Source organism: Rhamphochromis sp. 'chilingali', assembly GCF_963969265.1.
Source record: "Rhamphochromis sp. 'chilingali' genome assembly, chromosome: 17".
Lineage (NCBI taxonomy): Eukaryota > Metazoa > Chordata > Actinopteri > Cichliformes > Cichlidae > Rhamphochromis > Rhamphochromis sp. 'chilingali'.
In genome coordinates, this window is record NC_137944.1 from 14,121,029 (window position 1) to 14,129,480 (window position 8,452).

Sequence of the window (8,452 nt, forward strand, 5' to 3'; positions counted from 1 at the left end):
CCTCCATAAAATGAAGGTTATAACAGACAATCTGTCGCTCGCTCTCTCTGTCTTTCACTCACACAGACACACACACCACCACCATCAACTTTGCTAAATTGCTAATGAAAAACACTGATCAGGCAGCTGTGATTGAGCAGCAGTGTAAATCCAACTGTTTTCACGGTTGTTGTGGTCGTGATAATTTTGTGATGCCACATCGAAAAGGCTCGGATGAGCTTTCCAAAGTTCTACAAGTGCCTCCATCACTTGTGTCCAGATCACACGCTGCACAGCTGTGCTGCTCCGTCTTTTTCACCGACGTTTACGTGTTTGCGCGTGCGCAGTGTGAGCGGCTGCGGTGACACCCTCACGAGCGATTGATGATCGGGAGCTGGTCGTGAGGTGTTAATCGCTTCTCGTTACCCCACGTATACTACACGACGCACGATGAAGGCCAAAATCGGTCTGATCACCAAATCCGTCGCACGACTCAGAAATCGTCTCAAAATGGGCCAAAAATCGCACAGTGTGAGCCCAGCATTAGAGCAGCAATGTTTGTTCGCTCAGAGAAAGAAAAATAGGCTGCAAAAGCACAGGGAGGAATGGGAAAAGGAAAACACCTGGCTGGAAAAAGTTAATATGGGCATGTGCAGTGAATATCAGCGCTATGTGGCCAGAAGTGTGATAATATAACTTATTTTGTGTAATAAACATCTGTAAGGATAGATGATTACAACAAATAGATGACTAATACATAAAAGTAATACATAGATGAATAATGATGATGAGTTATGATGCGTAATCATGGGAACAAGCGGGTTTACAAACAGGAGCAGCTGATTAGCATTAGAAAAGCTGAAATAATACCTCAACTGAAGCCAATTGTACTAAATGCACTAAATGTGCACTGTTACAAGAATATTTTTCTTTCTATTGTTTTCTATTAATTTATATAATTTTAAGTTAAGCAGGACAGAGTTCTTTTAAAGAAAGATTTACTTATATTCTCAAAAGTTAAGCATGACAGGCTTCTGTTTAAGAAGGAGACCTGTTTTACTGTGTTAATGTTGTCATTTTGAGCTAAAAATAAATGGCTAAATGATCATTTGTTTCCCATGTGTTCATATCACAAAGAATATGCATCTGCTTAAATCAACTTCAAGTCAAATGGTTAAAAAAATAATTTCACACACAAAAAAAGAGCTACCACACTGGGAAGCATAGCTGGACTGGCCATCGGGCATACCGGGCATTTGCCCGGTGGGCCGCTGGCGATTTTTTGTTTTTATGGGCCGATGGATTTTTTTTTTTTTTTTTTTTTTTTTTTTAGGAAGGGTATATATAATGAAAGGTGTTGGATTGGCCAATTGGTCATGATCGACTCTGGGCTGGACCAATTACAGCCGAGGAGGCTGGATGCACCCTCCCCCTTGTTTAGCAATCACGTGATTTTCGCGCATTGCATGCCGGGAACTCGTGGCAAAACAATCCAAGTACCGCATCAAATGCAAACATTTGCAGCACCGCAAAACGTTCATTCTCCGGTTCCAATACCTTCTTTTTTTTTCTTTGCCGCACAAAAAAGGAATGTACAAAACAAAAGGAGAACAATGCCGGTCCGTACAAAGACAGACTCGACGAAAAGACAAAGAAAAGATACGAGGAAAAAATCAAAGGAGTGAAAGAGTGGACAAAAGACGTCAGCGTGCTGCCCAACTTTCACCACGCTCAGATTTATAATTATACGCTTCTTGGAGTGAGTGCATACACTCATGAAGTTTAGTAACTTCAGGTCACTGCAACAAGCCCAGGTACAGTTTACCGACGGATGGGTACAGGACCTTGAAACGCACCGTGTAGAACGAAAGACTATTGTACATATCATAAGTTTACCAGTCTCACAAATCGTCTTCATAAATACACATTCATTAATAGTTTATTAATAGGACCTTTGAGCTCAACGGTAATTAATTAGTAGTGGAAATAATTTCTGGTAGTGTAACAGTGTTTATGTGGTATTATTCCACTTGCCACAAATATCAGTGTAATGGGGAAACAGCGCCCCCCCTCTCGGTGTGGCTGGCTGCAGTAATCGCTGCCAGTCTGCCGTAGCCATACGAGAGGTGAGTTGTATTGTTCCGCACACAATATAGCTAAGTAGTACAGACACATAAAACATGTTTGATTAGCTGAAGAGCACCGAGTGTAATAAGTGCTTAGTGGACACATGTCCAACACCAGTTTTATGTACTTTTCATTTGTTTATTAATGTGTGAAACTGTATGCTAAAGCGGAATGCTAATGAGATGTTCTGCCGTAGTGTGCTGTGCGGAGTGGTGTGTGGCGAGCCTGTGCACTGATAATACACCGTTGTTTCCATTCAGGAAATAAAGTGGCAACGATCGATCAGAGACTCCTTGTCTTTTTAAAAACACTACACAACGCAGAGTCGAGGAGTCTGTTTGGGCCGAACTGTTGCAGCGGGATGAAGCAGAAACCGGTTACAGTAGCATTACAGAAATGTAGCAGTGACAATAATATTGTATGTTGTAATCGCAATGGACAATTAGTGATACAAAACAACTGTTTTATCTTGTGAATAAAAGTATATGGTTTTGTCAGTGTACCATGGTTATAACAGAAGCGAAACGCAATATTGTGTCAGGACAATTCACTATTTATGCACAATAAACAAAGGAGCATAGCGCGACAATTTCTGTTCAGCGCCAGACTTGCTTGTAACCTATATCACCAATTATGTTAAGAAAAATGACGCATTAACTACTACAAAACTCTGACCTTTGTGGGAATGCTTGGATCAGACTAACATGTGAGCTGGAGTGTTCTGAGATGTTATATTTGGTATATCCAGACCATCCGTCGGCTCTTACTTCGGAAACATGGCTTAAAAATTTTCACTTCAACGACGTAATCCGATAAAAAAAACGATCTCTTTACCCATCGGCTTCCCGTGGCTGTCATGCGACCGGCTATTGCAGTTAATAATACAACAGCTTCTTGCCATTTTTTGGGTTTCTTTTTATCGCTGTGTAACTGAGTTCAATTGAAAGCCTGCGTGCGCTAGTACCTCTTGCCACCAGTTCCCAGAATCCTTTGCGGTTTTATCCCTGAATGACGTCACATTTCAATCTTTATCCTGGTGGGCCGGTCTCTAGTCAAAATGCCCGGGCCGATTTTTTGTCCCAGTCCAGCCTTGCTGGGAAGGGTGAAGACAACTGGGTTGCCCGGCCCTGGCCACGAGGTGTCCCTTATTTATTTTTCAGGGAGTTGGCAACCCTAGTTTGAAGTGATATAATATGATATACAACTATCACTGTGTTTAACTACCATAATAATTCTTAGGGTACTGAGTGCATGCTTAATTAATTTTTTTTTTTAAACACACTGCTCCATTAATATGTTTGACAGGCTGAAGTTGTCGGGTCACCTCCTAAATCGACCATCTTTTACAGGTGTTTTGTGCCAGAAATGGAGTGTCCACTGAAGACTGAAGATACTGAATCTCTACGCCTTGCCATTGATCCCTCTTGTGCCTTCATCTAGACAAGAGACATTAACTTAACCACTCTCATATGCTCTGTACCTACATCACCTTCCCTGACAGTCGTAGCTTGGCTCATCTGAGGGTGAAATTATAAGAATGTGTTATTTTGCAAAGTGCTCTCCAGGGTTCCTAAATAAAATATGGCGTTGAGGTCATTTCTTTTGAATTAATCCCTTCTTCTGAAATATAAGAACCTCTCCTGGTTTTAATGGCACTTTGGATTTCTTTACTTTCTGTTCCACTTCCAAACCCAAATAGATGCTGACAAGCTGACACAGTAACATGGAAGAGGGAAAGACGTTGGAAAGGACTACTACAAATAAACCTAATGCCTAACAATGAAAAGTGTAAAATAAGAACAATAATAATAAAGATAAAAGATGAAGTAACACGTTTTTAGTATTTTATTTATTCCAAATGATCATCCAGATGTCTGTGACATGTGATGACAAACACCATAATGGAAGGCCTTAGTCATCACATGCTTAAACTCATCATATATTTTTGCATATGCTGAACAGGCAGTCAGACATGCTGTAACTGTGGGGTAGAAAACAGCATGAACACCATACGGCAGGGGTCTCAAACTCCAGTCCTCGAGGGCATGGAAAAGTTGCATGACACTTTGACCTTTGAGGACTGGAGTTTGAGACCCCTGTCATACGGAATATGACAGGTGTGGTTGAACTGCATGAAGACTCTGAAGTTTCTCTTCTCTTCTGGCAGGACAGGAATGTGGCCTAGTCCTGTGAGCCACTGTAAGGATGTACTTAGAGTAGAACTGGACTGTCACCGGCCTCAGGCTCTTCACCCTTTTCAAAGACAAAGCAGTCATTTAAATAAAATATTAGATATTGTTTACCTGTAAATGCACAAAGTAAATTTAGAAATGTTATTATTGTCAAGAGTGAACAAGCACTGATAGTGTAATCTACAGCTGTGGCCAAACGTTTAGAGAATGAGAAGTGTTGTTTGCTTATTTACAAAGTTTGCTGTTTCAGTGATAGTTGTATATCATATTATATCACTTCAAACAGAGGTGATCCAGTAATGCTGCACTAATGAATTAGACTAACTATTCACTTTAGCTAAAGTTATTAAGTTAGCTAAAGAGTTGGGATGCTGTGTTATGCTGGGCCTACACTGTGCAATTTTTGGCCCATTTTGAGCCGATCTTTGAGTCGTGCGACCGTTTTGGCGATCGGCCCGATTTTGGCCTTCATCGTGCGTCGTGCATCGTGTAGTATACGTGGGGTAACGAGAAGCGATTAACACCTCACGACCAGCTCCCGATCATCAATCGCTTGGTCGTGAGGGTGTCGCCGCAGCTTCTCACACTGCGCACGCGCAAACACAGTGCAGCGTGTGATCTGGACACACAAGCGATGGAGGCACAACTTGTAGAACTATGGCAAGCTCACCCGAACCTTTTCGATGTGGCCTAACAAAATTATCACGACCACAACAACTGTGAAAATAGTTGGATTTACATTGCTGCTCAATCACAGCTGCCTGATCAATGTTTTTCATTAGCAATTTAGCAAAGTTGATGGTGGTGGTGTGTCTGTGTGAGTGAAAGACAGAGAGAGAGAGCGAGCAACAGAATTTCTCTTATAACCTTCATTTTATGGACGCACAGTGTGAGCACTCGGGTCGCATCAGAGCATCGGGCCGTATAGTGTGAGACCCTGCATCGTGACCTACGAACTTCTAACCCCTGCGAGTCAATCGTACAGTTTGAGCAGAAGCTGAATCGCGCGACTGAAAAAATCGCACAGTGTCTGCCCAGCATAAGACATAAATAAAGCTAAAACACAAAGGTTTGGACACCGTTTTGCATGTTTCCCTACTGTAGGGGTCTCTGCAAGCATACAGAGGGGTACTCTGAGAGGGTCCAAGATGACAACTCTGGAATTCTACTAGAAACAGTCGATCATATTTGTTGTCAAATCTGAATTCAGGGCAAACTACGCTAAATTAGCGCTTTTAGCTAACAGCTACAATAAGCATAAAAGTTACCTTACGGCTATCATTTGTTAACATGACGCTTGTTCTTATACATGTAATACATTTATTACCAACCTGAGAGTTTATCCGCTGGTCATTCGACATGACGAATGACTTCTGAAGTCTTAATTCAGCTCAAGACGCTGTAGATTCCCGTCAGTAACACTTTCGGTCCGCTAGTAAAACATAGTTCTATTAATCTGCGCTTGAACCGGAACCGGATGTAAGTTCCAAAAAACTGAATTTTGGAACTGAAATTGAATTGTAGAACTGAAACTGAATGGTGAGAAGTGAAACTGAAATTATTCGAGAGCTGAATTTTTAAAGGATAAAATGCAGTTTCAAAGCAAATCAATTCATTTTCAAAATATAAAATTCAATTTCAATTAGTGATGATCATTTTCAAACCATAAATTCAATTTCAAATTAGACTAATTCAAATTCAGTTTTCAAAAGCATTTATTCAAGTTACAATTCAGATTCAATCTGAGCAATTCAAATTCAAATTGAACTTATTCAAATTCAGTGTCTGATGGCACAGATTTCTGCCCATATAAGCCTGCTTTAAATTTCTCAATACCTTTATCCCTGACCTGTCTGGTGTGTTCTTTGGACTTCATGGTGTTGTTGCTCCCAATATTCTCTTAGACAACCAAAGGGGCCTGAATAATTACACACGCCCCACTTTTCAGTTAATTATTTGTAAAAAATGTTTGGAATCATGTATGATTTTCGTTCCACTTCTCACGTGTACACCACTTTCTATTGGTGTTTCATGTGGAATTCCAATAAAATTGATTCATGTTTGTGGCTGTAATGTGACAAAATGTGGAAAAGTTCAAGGGGGGCGAATACTTTTGCAAGCCACTGTATTAAGTGTTCTTGTTTACTAGGCTGCTTCCAGGTCCTGGCTTCTGGGTTCCTCCCTTCCTACTTACTGGCTCCTCTTGTTTCCACCTTTTATGGAACTACAGACCTATCAGTGAATTCTGTAGTCGATGGATGCAATCCAGGGTCTAAGTTGGCTGAAGGAGCAATTCAGGGCTCTTCGTCATTTTGTTTTGTGTTTTAAGAGTGCACTGCTACTTTAAGTTTGTTAGGTTAGGATTCTAATGATTTTTATTTGTTTGTTTTTGAGTGATTGTTTGATTTATTTATTCATTGTTTCATTGTCTTGGTTACATTGACCCGAGGAAGAGAGCTGTAAGAGACAGCTGCCAGCTTCTGTTTGCGTCAACCTTGATATCCACAAAACAATGGAAAACAGATGTAAAAGCCTGTTTTGCCTTGGTTTATAAGGCACGTCAAGTTTTCTTTCGACTGAGTTAGTGTGTTTGGTGTTTTGTTTAAAATTAAACTCATTAAGGTTGTGTTATTTGTTATATTGTCATTGGCTGTTTCTCTGAAGTTAATTTATGTTTCTACAAGTAACAATGTTAATAATAAATACAATTCATTATTTTTCTGCAACAAATCATTTAAATGTATTTAATGAATATTTAATGTCATGTTGTTTTGAGAATACTGTTATCAATTATGGCTTCCAAAAGACGCTATACAGGTCAAATGTGTGGCAAAAAAATTGGAAATGTGGTGTATTTAAAGATTATATTTTTTTTCTCTCTCTTCGTGTATTTACTATTTTGCTTTTAGTTATTTTCTGTTGCTATATTTATGTTTTTGATTAATAAATTAATTTTTGTATTTTTCATTTATTGTAGGATTTTTTATTCCTTTTTTTATTATTTGATTTTTATTTTGCCATAGTATCTTTATGTTTTGTATAATTTTTAAAGTGTTTTAAAATTGTATTTAGTTTTAATTTCTGTATTATGTCTTTATAGTTTCCTGGTTGTTTTTGTCTTTGTTTAGTTTTAAATTGAGCTTTCATTTGTTTATCTTTTTTTTTTTTTTGCTTGTGTCAGTGTGGGTGTAATCCCTCTTTTTTATGCTTTTCCCCAATGCTTCCATAACACTCTGACTGTGGACTGAGTTATGAGCAAACACCCCATGACCACCCATAGTCAGAGCTACTTAATCATGCACTCGGTGGGAATTGTCCAGCACTGGGGCTGATTTAGTAGCTCCTAGCTTTGGGTGTTATAGTTCAGCGTCACATCATTACTTTTTTACACCTTACATTGATTTGTTTAGTGGGGGAACAGCCTTGTTGTGGTCCGCAAGGGGATAAAATAAATAGTAGGAGAGATTGCAGTCAATTGTGCTTCCAGACACTGCACTCAGTGGCAGGTTACGTAGAATAGGAATGGGTTGGGGGGAAATGTGGAGGAATAACCACCAGGACCACCTTTCAGATGGACAATATATCTTGCCATATGCCTTTACCAACATGCACAATACCCTAACAATGCCTCAAGACTCCTTGTAGTTTTATGTGTAGAATCACCAAGGAGATGATTTTATGCTGTGACATTTTTCTTAGCTCCCAGACTGGCATGATTCTAGAAATATTTCATCATTCATGTAGTTTAAGCAGCAGACAAAACCTACCTGGCCTGAAAATGACCAGGCCTGCTGACTTATGCTTTGGAGTCAAGAGATACCTAATATTGTTTAACAACTGTATAAAGGCAAAGAGCCTAAGAAATGGAACTGCAAAGTGGGGTTACTCAGTCATTGAAAATATAATGAAAAATCCAAATTAAATATAGTTTAAAAAAATGATTTATCTGAGGCACTATAGGTCAATTACTATTTAATTTCAAGCTCTATGTGCCTGTTCAGACAGACATGGAAAAAAAAAAATGGAATAACTTTTGTTTAGAAGTTTCCAGCTCCAGCTGCACTCTGACAGATCACTATTTTTCTGAATTTGTTTTGCATTTTGTTGCCAAGTGCAGAGCACACAGCACACAGGTGGTGGACAGTGTGAGGAAC

At 39.4% G+C, this 8,452-nt stretch overlaps 1 long non-coding RNA gene across 1 annotated transcript; it reads right to left on the reverse strand.

Moving 5' to 3' along the window:
- Positions 1-4,198: 4,198 nt before the first annotated feature.
- LOC308384633 lies at positions 4,199-5,755 on the reverse strand. Its single transcript, XR_013969365.1, has 2 exons — positions 5,630-5,755; positions 4,199-4,359 (listed from the first exon to the last, which is right to left on the reverse strand). It is a non-coding gene; the product is annotated as an uncharacterized lncRNA (long non-coding RNA).
- Between the last annotated feature and the right edge of the window lie 2,697 nt (positions 5,756-8,452).